Raw genomic sequence first — 13,457 nt, 5'->3', positions numbered from 1 at the left:
AGACTCAACGCCTGGAGCTGGATGTGCCTTTAAGCCTTGATGAATTACAGCGTGCCCTGGTTGGAATGGAATCTGGAAAGGCTCCGGGAATTGATGGCCTGCCAGCTGAGTTTTACATGGAATTTTGGGACATTTTGGGCCCAGAATTATTGAATGTAATCCAAGAATCCTTGCGAAAAGGTGTAATGCCACTAAGCCTAAGGAGAGCAGTGGTGAGTCTTCTCCCAAAGTCAGGAGACCTCCGGCGGATGGAGAATTGGAGACCGGTTTCAATAATGTGTACTGACTATAAATTGTTTTCGAAAGCAATGGCAAATCGTTTAAAAAAAGTCATTGGTGATCTGGTTTTACCTGATCAGACATTCTGCATCCCCAGTCGTTCGATTTACGACAACATTTTTTTCGTGCGGGATTTAATGTATGCTCGCCATGACCAAAATGATTTTGGAATATGTTTTCTAGACTTTGAAAAAGCCTTTGACAGCATTGACCATGTTTTCTTGTGCCATGTTCTTGAAGCATGTGGGTTTGGGGTAATTTTCAGGGCCTTTATAACTTTATTGTACACTGACATCTCCAGTGTAATTAAGGTGAACAATGAACTGGTTCCCCCCATAAAGGTTCAGAGGGGGGTTACGGCAGGGTTGCCCAGTCTCAGGTTTGCTTTTTGCGCTAGCAATGGAGCCATTTCTTTGCACACTGAGAAAGAATATCTCTGGCCTGACCTGTTTTCCTGGAAGCCCACCAATGACTATATCGGCCTATGCAGATGATGTTTGCGTCATTATAAAAAACCACCAAGACATTGTTGCTCTTGTAAAGTCCTTAAGAACCTTTTTCATGGCTTCATCTCTGAAGGTTAATTGGACGAAAAGCAAAGCTCTTTGGGTACCATACCTTAATAGCTGCCTACCTGTCTCAACACATCTGCCTGCTCTTCCAGAAAACTTGGAGTGGAAAACAGATGGTGTTGATTACCTTGGTGTGTCCCTGGGCTCTACACAATTTGAGAAAAGGAATTGGGAAGGTGTGACTGGAGAAATAGACAGGAGGCTGAACCTGTGGAAAAGAGCCCTACCGCACCTCTCATTTAAGGGCCGAGTCTTGGTGGCAAACAACTTGGTTGCTGCAACGTTGTGGCATTGCTTTATTTGCCTGCAACCACCAGAAGTGCTGCTGGACAGGATACAGGCCAAACTTGTGGACTTTTTTTGGGGAGGCCATCATTGGCTGCGGCCAAGTGTAATATGCCTCACTTCATCTGAAGGTGGTCAGAGCCTTGTTCACGTGAGATCCCGTCTCATGGCTTTTCGCCTGTGCTCCATTCAACGCCTCCTGTTTGGTGAAAACCTGCCAAACCATGCCTTGGCTTGCCATATTTTACAGCAGGCGGGTAGACTCGGCTATGGTCTCGAAGTATTCCTGACTCACCTCAAGTACGTGAATACATCAACGCTCCCCATATTTTACCAGAGCCTTCTCAGTGCCTGGGAAAGACTTTCCGTGAGCCGCAAAGCGGACACCTTACTCCCCAGGGATGTTCGAGGTTGAACCCCTGTTCTTCAATCCTCTCTTCCCTGATGTTCTCAAGAGTCGTCATTTGTGCCAACGCTTTATTGAGGCAGGCATAAACAAAGTATGGCACCTTCGGCCGAACTCCGGTGTCGGGTGGAGGAATGTGGAGGAAATTTCAACCTTGACGGCGATTCGGTCCAAGAGGACAATTGGAACGATTTTGAGGAAGGTTGTTCAAAAACGTCATCAGCTACAGAAACTTTGGACTTGGAATACTTTTGGACACCCCAACGAGTCCCCGTTTCCGAAACTGATTTTTGACTGCTTTCCCAAGGAACTTCCACCTGTTAGCACAGGGACAAGTGTATTGCATGCTGAGAGCAGCAAGAGCCTGTATAGGTGGTGGTTATCTCAAGTTCTTGGTATTCCTCCGCTAAATGGAGTAGCACGATGGAAGAGGCTACTCCCTGCCGGGCCCCCCAATGAACCTGTATGGGAATCAATGTATAGTAAGCTGATCAACAAAAGAACAGGTGATCTTCAGTGGCGCCTTGCCCACTGGATCATCCCATGTAATACATATGTATGGAATTTTGCCCCAATATCTGCATGTTGCCCCTTTTGTTCTGTAAATGAGGATGTTTTTCATTTTTTTATTGGTTGTGAAAGACTTTTTCCTTTATTTGAATGGTTAGACTTTGTGTTGTTCAAAATGAATTTCAGATTTACTTTTCGATCCTTTATTTTTGGGCTCAAAAAGAGACGGCAACACAACAAGGAATATGAACTGTTGTGCTTTTTTGTAGCTACAGCAAAGCTTGCTACTTACCTGTCCAGAAAGGAGAAGCGGAATGGTAAGCCCATTCACCAATGCAAGGTCATGACGTTCTTCAACGCACTGTGTGCTGCAAGGCTAAAACAGGAGTTTGAGTTTTCCAAGAGCATGGGCGAAATTGATGGATTTGTGGAAAAATGGTGTTTGAAAAGTGTCTGTGAAGTCCGCCAAAACGAGTTGGTATTATTTTTCTCATGATTGTTCATAATTTCTACAATTCATAGTATTGCTGCAGAAGATTGCATTTGTTTTCGGTAAAAGTTGATCTGATCAACGCATATATCTGTATTGTTTCCTCGCTTCATCGTTTTCTCTTGTTTTTGGCTTTGTTGATTTTATACACTGTACATCCATGCACTTTATATTTTTTGGAATAAAAGGACGTCAAAAGTCAAAAGTCTCTCTCTCCTCTCTCTCTCTCCTCTCTCTCTCTCCTCTCTCTCTCTCTCCTCTCTCTCTCTCTCTCCTCTCTCTCTCCTCTCTCTCTCTCCTCTCTCTCTCCTCTCTCTCTCTCTCCTCTCTCTCTCTCCTCTCTCTCTCTCTCTCTCCTCTCTCTCTCTCCCTCTCTCCTCTCTCTCTCCTCTCTCTCTCTCCTCTCTCTCTCTCCTATCTCTCTCTCTCTCTCGTCTCTCTCTCCCCTCTCTCTCTCTCTCCCCTCTCTCTCTCCCCTCTCTCTCTCCTCTCTCTCTCCTCTCTCTCTCCTCTCTCTCTCTCCTCTCTCTCTCTCTCTCTCTCTCTCCTCTCTCTCTTCTCTCTCTCCTCTCTCTCTCTCCTCTCTCTCTCCCCTCTCTCTCTCCCCTCTCTCTCTCTCCTCTCTCTCTCTCCCCTCTCTCTCTCTCCTCTCTCTCTCCCCTCTCTCTCCTCTCTCTCTCTCCTCTCTCTCTCCTCTCTCTCTCTCCCCTCTGGGTGTCCTACCATAGAACCCCCTTTCATTGAGTTGCGACGGATGGTGTGAGCTGAAACTGTCATACCTTGTATCTGAAGGTCAGCTTGAATCTGTTTGGCAGTTGATCGAGTTGCTTTCTCCACCATTTGAACAATGCTTTGCTGCTATATTTGATTAGGTTTTATCTTGCTGCCACACTCAGGGAGGTTGCCTACAGTGCCATGGGCCTTAAACTTCCTGATAACATTGCGTACGGTGGACATAGGAACATCAACGTCTCTGGAGATGGACTTGTAGCCTTGCGATTGTCGATGCTTGGCTACAATCTGGTGTCTGAACTCCTCAGACAATTTTCTGGTTTTCTTTCTTTTCTCCATGCTCATTGCGGTACACACAGTGACACAAAACAGCAGAATAACTCATTTTCTCTATTCAAACTAGTTGAATGAGTGATTTTTATATTGCGGGCACATGCAACTCACCACGGGTGAGTTCAATTCCAAAGTAAAGGAGAATCACCTGCTTTAAATGTAATAATTTCTAACAACTTCCAAATGGTGCCAATAATATTTTAGGATTTCTGTGTGGAATAAGCCAAGATTTATTAATTGTTTCAGTTTTTTTTTGGTTTTGTTCCACTGCGAACCAAAGAAATGCATATGTGGATACCAAAATATTATTTAATTTCAACAATTTTCTGGAAGAAATGGTGCTTTATTTGAAAACGTGCATGGGTGCCAATATTTTTGGCCACGGCTGTATATATAATATGTTTGTTATATGTTATGTTATGTATATGTATATATTGCACCGACAAAGGGAATTAATGCCTGGAACTTCAGCTTCTCCTTTCTTCCTACGGCGTTTATCATGCCTGAATAATCATATTGTTGATTTCATCCATTATTCCACCCGTCCAACGATGCAGATTGACACTGTGCATTCATTCACAAGGGGTATCTTCCAGAATTCTACATTCACTGTGGAATATAATTTATCTGCATCCTTCTCCCTCCTCCCCCATCCCCGTATGAATGCAATGACTAAATGTCTGTTTTTAGAGCGGTATGTAGGTGACACAATGCATATATACAAACAATAGGGGTAATGCCCCTGCGCTCACCAGGGAATGACTGGTAGGCGTGGATGACACACAAAATATGTGGGTCATCCACGCCTTCCAATATCAACTGCTTGACAAAATATGTGGGTCATCCAAAAATAAAATGAGGACCCCAAAAAAAAACCAATTTTCATTTTTTTATTTTTAATGCACATTTTTTAAAACACAATATTTTTTTTTTTGCCGTGACCAAACTTTAGGACATCACAGGTGAAGAAGGTTGTGGTGAAGTTTCATAGAAACCGTGTGTCGTTTCAGAAAGAAGATCCGAGTGTTTTAAATACTGAATGCCTGATGGATTCACTAGCTGACTGACGGACACTCTGAAATGCTAATACCTCACCTGAACTATGTTCCAGGTGAGCTAAAATTGTGAGAGCTTCAGATTTTCATTGTGTATATTAATTATATCAGTGAACATGAAAAACGTTACCTGGATCCTGTGGCTTATTGCAGGCCTTATTCCTTTCCTACTCTTTTTCTCTGGGAGAGCACAAATAGCCTCTACTTTTTCCTCTGTGTCTGAAGCATTGGACTTTTTGTTTTTACCCTTTTGACAAAAATTGAGTGGTTTGTGTTTTCGTGTTTTTTCTGCAGTTTTTGCTCTTATTGTGAAAATGGCCCTTTAGTTAATAAATAATTTATTTCTCCCTGCATGTGCATTATACACTTAAAATTGCAAGTGGAAAACTTATAACATTTGAAAAGAACACATATGTTGCCACTAATATATAGCAATTTAGTTAGTTAATGAGTCAATGCAAATTTTGCACAGCATTATGGTGAGGCCATGAGAATGCTTCAGACAAGGACACGTTTTATGGTCCAATTACCGTGTTAGAGATAGAAAAGGGTGAGTTATGCCTTGGGCAAATGCTATAACACTTAATACGAAATTTTTGTGACTGCATATATGCATGGCATAAAAACAAGTAAAATGTGTGAAAAAAAAGTAATTTGATCATGTCCAATATGCACCGACAGGATTACGTATACTCCAGCAAGCGCACATTTGGAGTAACCTGTTTTAGATGGAGATTTCATTTTTCTGACCAATTCCGTGTTCTACATGAGATATATCACTGTTTATGCTGATTGTTTGTCCTTTTGCATTTTATACTCTGTGGTTCTTCTACTCTGGGTTGGGGAATGGGGTTATATCCATCGTAATTCACCTAATGGAGGTTTATAAATATTTCGGAGAAGACAAAAGCACCAGATACATCATTATCAGAAAAGAAATAGCAACACAGTCATTATGACAATACTTTAGGTTTAGAGCATGTGTTCAATAAAACTCATGTATGATTTCCTTTATTCTTTTTCTAGCCGGATGGATGTTGTTTCTGCTAACTCGCATGGACAACATATTTCACAAAATGGAGTTTGCGGTTAAGGGCCTGCCAACTATTAATTTTTCTTATTTCAATTGGCAAGGAAACTAAAAAAAAATATTGAAAAAAGTAATAAAATGTACAAGAAACTAAAAAAATAACTATCAAAAAATGTATTATGTGCTAATAAATATTATTAAGCTGCAATATTGATTGTCTGTGTAAATTTTTTGTATCGTTGGTCATTTTGCTTTTGGTCAAACTATAATCTTCTATTGCATATTGGCGATTTGAGGCCAAAACATCATCAACATCCTTGTCTGACCTCCATGCAGGCCTAAGCAAGGCCTAGATTACAGATCACATAACCTGCAGGTCACCATGGCTGCTGGGATGGAAGTCTTAATTGGGTGAAGTTTCATCTGCAAGATGCTTGAGCTGTATGGCATGACATGAGCGCTCCAGAGGTGAAAACCTACATACAGCAACCGTCTCATACCACTTTTTTATACATTGGTGCCAATTTGTTTCACACTTCCTGTTGCTTTGTTGTTATCTGCACAACACAGCTAGTGGAAATGGAAATAAATAATTGCCCAACAAGTCAAAAACAGTTGCATACGACCAAGCTCGTCGCTTTTTCCCAAGCAGTTCTACAGCAAAAACAATAACAACACAGGGCACAAATATAGGCAAGTTTAAAGTTGTGCTATTCCACCGCTGTCCCAGTTTCACCACGAGAAATGTGGATCAGGGATGGTGTTGTACAGACCACGCAACATCAAAGTTACAAGCACCCTTCCACGTGCAATGCCAGAACTAAGACACCTTCCCACGTTATATCTCTTAAAAGGCTAATTACATCTCTCACCTACAGAGTGAGTTTCATCTGCGAAACACTGTGATGGTAAGTTCGCTTCACCAACTGCTTCAAATCATTCGAGCATAAAATATTTTGAAGATGGTTTATAATATACAGGATTACCAAGACACAATTTAATTTTTCTGTCCCTAAGTTTTATTTTAATAACCCTCTATATATTTTCTCTTGATGTTGAGTACTTCATCTTAATGTTGAGTACTGGAATTATATGCATTTTCCTCTCAGCTTCATATTGTACCCAGCATTATGCTATTTGCATAATATTTTTTGTATTTCATACACATTTAATAACACTATTTTTAGATCTCTTACAGGGCTTTGGGATACTATCAGAAAACAAGAACGGCAGGCTGAATAGTTTACGTTTCACATCCCACTGATAGGCCGGATCTGCATCCAGACCTGAACTAAAACCAAATTGGCTTGTTCTTGTCACCTACCCAACTCCTCCATCTAGTTTTGTTATAAACTGTCCTCAACTTTTTGAAATATCCTGCTTTATATTGTTTTGGCCCAATATATCAATGGTGAAGAATCACTTAAAAATTTTTTTTAAAGTATCCGCATCCGGATCTTCACCACATATCCGCATCCGGATCTTCACCAAAATCTAATCAATTCGTCCTTGTCATACAGCCAACCTGTCGACCAAGTTTTGTCTGAATCCGTCCATAACATTTTGAGATATCATGCTCGCAGACAAACAAGGGTGAAAACATAACCTCTGTCCACCTACTGACAGAGTTAATAATTTGTTTCTAAATTTGTGGCAGACCCACAGACACAAATGTCACTTCCCTGGAATCCCAATTGTTGCCAAAATGGGTGGCAGATTTTTATTTTTTGGATACAATATCGAGGCTCGTGTAAGAGCTAACATTAATCACAAAAAAACGACAAACGGACACACAAAACATACAATAAAGGGAGCGGGATACAAGATGGGGGGAGAGAGGGAAGCACACAAGTACAACAGCAGGGAACAGGGACAACGGAAAATCTGTAGGAGGGAGAGGGCTTGTGGGGAGTAGGCATGGGAAGGCGGGAGGGGTTGGGGGGTGGGAGAGTTATAAAACACATGGACACTGATAGAACTTCCAGGAAAGAATGAAATCGATATTTCAAAAAAAGTGGTTCTGGGGTGAATTAACGGGGGTAGAAGAGATCAAGGTTTTGGATGGGGGAAGATAAGAGATGGTGGTGAACAGCTGTTTTAAAGATAAAACTCTGGACCTTCCCTTTTTGGGTGTTGGTTTCCTTCACCAATACCAGTGCGAAAATTGGTTTTTCAACACTAACACAAGTGCGAAAAGTGGTTTTTCCACACTAATACAAGTGCAAAAGTGGTTTCCTGCACCAACACAAGTGCGAAAAGTGGTTTCCTTCACTAACACAAGTGCGAAAAGTGGTTTTTCCACACTAATACAAGTGCAAGAGTGGTTTCCTGCACCAACACAAGTGCGAAAAGTGGTTTCCTTCACTAACACATGTGCGAAAAGTGGGTTTTCAACACTAACACAAGTGCGAAAAGTGTTTTTTCCACACTAATACAAGTGCAAAAGTGGTTTCCTGCACCAACACAAGTGCAAAAAGTGGTTTCCTTCACTAACACATGTGCGAAAAGTGGGTTTTCAACACTAACACAAGTGCGAAAAGTGGTTTTTCCACACTAATACAAGTGCAAAAGTGGTTTCCTGCACCAACACAAGTGCGAAAAGTGGTTTCCTTCACCACCATGTCTTATCTTCCCCCATCCAAAACCTTGATCTTTTCTACCCCCGCTAATTTCACCCCAATTCCACTTTTTGAAATACCAACTTCTGTCCTGGAAGTCCTTGGTGTCCTTGTGCTTTATATTTCTCCCTCCCTCCCCCCCCCCCTTCCCATGCCTCCTCCCCCCGGGCCCTCTCCCTTCCACACATCTCCCTGCTCTCGGATGTTGTGTGTGTGTGTTTCCCCTTTTCTCCCCATCTTGTCTTCCGCTCCCTCTTTTTGTGTATTTTGTTTGTCTGGTCGATTTGTTTGTGAAGTTAATGTTAGCTCTTTCACGAGCCTCGATTAAGTATACAACAACAACAACAACAACAAAAAAAAAAAAAAAAAAAAAAAAAAAACACAAACACGTTTTGAGTTAATGATAATTAAGTAATCCATTCCACACACTTTATTTTAAATCCAAGTCTGTCAATTCCTGGACCTACCCTTTCACCCCTTACAGAATGTGCCTTACCACATGTGGACTTCTCTCCCACCATAGTGGTGAAGTTATTTTTACCCAGCCCAACAACTCTTCCAGTACTAATTCTGACAGCACAATTGCTCTAATATTCAGGAACTGCTTTTCAATCCTATGATACCTAGTTATCGCCTCTTTCTTTCATCTTTAATGGGCAATGGCTTTCATTTTTGGAAATTTTCAAAGATCACTTCTATCCATAAAAATGCTTCCAAAACTGATTCCCTCAACTAAACACCTATCCCGATCATAACAAAGTAATGCAGTCCATCACTCTGATGTATTTTCTCAATAGGTGAGAGCACTGGCTTGGGTTTCATAATTGGACATGCATCGTAATCTTCCTCTCAGTACTTTTTTTTTTGTTTTTTTTTTGTATACAAGATCGAGGCTCGTGAAAGAGCTAACATTAATCACACAAAAAGTCAAACCGAGACACACAAAACACAAAAAACAAGGGGAGCGACAGACAAGATGGGGAGAGAGGGGGAAAGACACAAACACAACATTTGAGAGCAGGGACATCAGGAGGACTTGGGGGGGAGGCGGGAGAGGTATAAAACATATGAACACTGCAAGGACTCTGGGGTGAATTAGCGGGGGTAGAAAAGATCAAGGTTTTGGATGGGGGAAGATAAGAGATGGTGGTGAATAGCTGTTTTAAAGACCTGGACGGAGGAGTGGGATTGGAGGGAGTGGGGGAGTTTGTTCCAGAGGCGGGAGAAAAGGGGAATGAAAGAGTGAAGGTGAGCAGAGAGCCTAGGTGAGCAAACTAATGGTTTTACCCTCTTATGTATATACATACATACACTTACTTGGCATTTAATATGGAATATATTTTTTTCCTTGACTTGGGTTTACTTTCTGAACTCAGTATATCAATCTGGTGAGTTTATTTTACCCTTCGGTGATGTCTTTGTTGAAAGAACCATGTCACTGATTGTCTTTCGCAGCAAGAAGTCAATAACAGGATTATATCACAGGTGGCATGACAAAATGTAAGGACAGGTACATTTGACGATTGGCTTCACAATCGGGTATATAAGGGTTGTTGCGTTCTGTATTAGTGGAATACAACTGCTGCACGTCTACAAAAGTTATTGCCGCTTCCTCTGGAGATGGTCCGTCAACTTGACAATGCTGTTTTGTCATGGAGTGGTGGCTTTACGAAATTCTGGCATGAAACAGCGTGCTATTGCTTGGCAGTATGGCATCACTCAAGGTCAGGTGTCAAAGATCCTGAAACGAAATGCTCAGAGGGGTGTCCCTACTCCAATACCGAGGCCAGGACGTCCACGCAGAACCACAAGGAGAGATGATCGCCAGCTGCACCGGTTAGTCTGCAATGGCAGTACCAAGTCAGCTAATCGGCTTAGGGCTGAGTGGCAGCAACTGACAAATGTGCCTGTATCCAGAAGGCTAGTCAACCAACGACTGGTTCAAGCAAGCTATCGTGCCAGGCGTCCCCTGAGAAAGCCACGCATGACCAGACAACACAGCCAGCGCCGATTGCAGTCGGCCAGAGAGCACCGTCAATGGCAGCCAGGACACTGGAATCACGGGACCTTCAGTGACGAGTCTAGATTTCTGGTCTATCGTCAAGATGGCCGCGTCCGAGTGCGCAGACAAGTGCATGAAGCCCACAACGAAGATTGTATAATGCCAAGAGTCCAAGCTGGTGGTGGTGGGGTGACCGTTTGGGCTGCTTTTCATGCAGGGGGCAAAACTGACCTGGTTGTTCTGAATGGAAACCTGAACCAGTTCAAGTACAGGGTCATTCTGGAAGAAACATTGCTTCCATTTGCTCGTGCAGGCTTTCGAGGAAACTTTGTCTTCCAAGATGACAATGCACGGCCTCATCGTGCTCGCATGATCCAACACTTTCTTGCTGCCTGTGGTGTAGAGCATATGGAGTGGCCTGCCATGTCCCCGGATATGAATCCGATAGAGAACTTGTGGGCAGAATTAGGCGTCAAATCGACAACTTGGACCAGCAGCCTACCTCTTTGCGTGAATTGCAGCAGACTATTGTCACTGCATGGCAAGCGATTCCTGTCCAAACCTTGACAAATTTCGTGAACAGCATGCCTCGACGTGTACGTGCTCTCCTGAATGCTCATGGGGGTTACATGAAGTACTGAACTGTAATTTTACTGTCCGTAATCCCAGTCATAATTTAGCTTTTGTGTTTGTTGAAATATTTTTTGGCTAATGCGCAAAATAAAGACATACTTCTGGAAAACGTACAGAAGTTTAACACAGTACTGTCCGTGAATCGAGTTCGATATCAGTTTACATCACTTTCAAGGATCAATTTATTTGCTTCGAAATGTCAAATGTGGTTTTTTTTCTTTTGAAGGTCACAATAACAAAATCTAGAATAATTTCAACATAATTCCAATGAACTTTTGGTTCTAAGTCGTCTTGAAAAGTAAGTTCACCCCCACAAAAAAATATTCCATATTAAATGCCAAGTCTGTATATATATATATATATTGTTACGGACGCGGTTTAGATGTTATTTTTGACCGAGCGGTGGTGTATTACCGCGACCTAACAGTTATTCCCCGACTAGACCCCGATTCCACCCAGACGTTGACCAAATCGCGCTATGCCAAATCAATGATAGAAAGGACACGACGACTGGGAAAGAGGAAACGACGCAAGGGGGTACAGTTCTCAAGACCTCCGGAGGAGGGTGTAATTACAGTGGTGGAGAAAAGGGGTAGATTACAAGGTAGTGAGGTAAAGACACAGAAGAGATAGGCACTTAACTACAGTCTTATCTTATCCCAGACAGACCACAGACAAACGGAACAAGGCTGACTTACACAGGGATTGATGGCAGGGAAGGACAGGTAGTTCGATAGCACAAGGTGCACCTTGGCTCGGGGACAGGATCAAGCACGGTCCAAGAGATGCAGGGAGGCCTCACAGCGCTCGGAGGTGGCGTCTTTCTTTCTCCAAGCTCAGCGCGCATCTGACATCACCTCCCTCTTCCTGCGCATGCTCAGCGGGGAGTGACACGCCCTCGGCTGGTTGGCTCCGCCCCAGATGGGACCGGTCCGCCGCTTCCATTGGGTGCGGGGGTTACCGGGCTCCGCCCTTGACGAGGAGCTGACAGGGAGCCCCTATTTGGTAACCCCGTCGAGCACATGTTCGATGGCGGCTCGTTGGGAAGGCCTCATGCCCTCCCAACACCCCCTACCAACCAAGCCGGAGTGAGGACGCGCACTCCCTGTGCACGCCGCCGCCGTTGCTGTTGTTGTTGTTGTTGTTGCTGAACAGTGAGGAAGAGCTGCGGGGAGGTATTGGGAGGTCCTAAACTTCCTAACGGTGCCATACAATCACATTCTGGTGCAACGAACGGTCAGAATTAATGGAAACGAGTCCTTAACTGACATAGACTAAGAATAACTAGCAAGATGTCCTATAGTTGTCTTACATGAGATGCGGTGAACCTTGGCATGACATTTAATGGGGGAAATAGGGGGAGGTCGGGTCTACCGAGTGTTGTTTACAGAAAATGGGACTAGGGAATGGGGGATTGGGGATAGTTGGGAAGTATTGAGGAAATAGGGGAATATTTACAAGCGGATATGGATGGATGCAAATCCCATAACCGCAACATTGCACCCTTCTCTACCTCGGGGCGTCCCGACCCGATAAATTTTTACCTACTTTAGTGTGGCACTCAGATGTAGTTCCCTCTACTATTAACTCAACCCTGAGTGCGACAGTTTTACAGATGTTCACAAATGAGTAAATATGTCCCCCTGCGACGTTGCACCCTTCTCCTAACAGAAACACACCCACAGGATAACCGAATCGCGGAAAGCATCCTCAAACTAAACGTACAGCCGGTAGGGAGCATCATTTATACAAGACTACACTGATATTTACACTACGATCCAGGACCTGTTCTTTGAGGAACACATGCAGATGTTATGCATAGGGAGAGCACGCATGCGAGCATCGATACACCAACCCACGAGTGCCCTGTGGCCCTACGGCCTTTAATAATGTGCAGAGCACCCCGTCCAAGCACCACCCCATTACGCACAGTCAGCACCATCCGGTGCACCAATAAAGTGTTCATAGTCACCGGTGGTGTCGCAGCCGGCCGATGTTCTGCCGCTGGTCTTGCCTTCATGGAGTGCACTTGGCCTTCTGGCTTCTTTAGAAATAAAGAAAGGCGCCAACCGCGTCCATTTCTGAATTGTGGCCGTCAGGGGGGCCAACTAAAAGTGGTTCACCTGTATGGCATAGGTGCCACGTTGACCCAGAGGTCCATCCACGGGTGGTGCTTGACCACAAAAGAACTGCGGTCCATTGTGGGCGGCCACAAAAATTGCGGTCCTTATGGTGTATCGATCCAGGCAGCAAGCAGCGGAAGTACAGGCCCACAACTGCGGAGCCAGCACCTCTCTCTCCTCTCTCTCTGCCCCAAAGCCAGATCCTCAGAGGTGGGAGACAAAAGAAGACAAGTGAGTAAGGTGGTAAGGGTGCAAAAGTGCACGCAATTCAAGGTAATGCACACTGGGGGCACATGGGAACCAGGTGAGACAGGTACGTTCCTACCGTACGCCCCCCGCCCCCACCAGGTAACCTACATTGCCCCTCCCTTACCCCTTACTGTATCCAC

Source organism: Myxine glutinosa, chromosome 2 (genome assembly GCF_964187855.1).
Source record: "Myxine glutinosa chromosome 2, kmMyxGlut1.1, whole genome shotgun sequence".
Lineage (NCBI taxonomy): Eukaryota > Metazoa > Chordata > Myxini > Myxiniformes > Myxinidae > Myxine > Myxine glutinosa.
The sequence above is the reverse complement of the archived record's forward strand: the minus strand, read 5'-3'. Positions refer to the sequence as shown.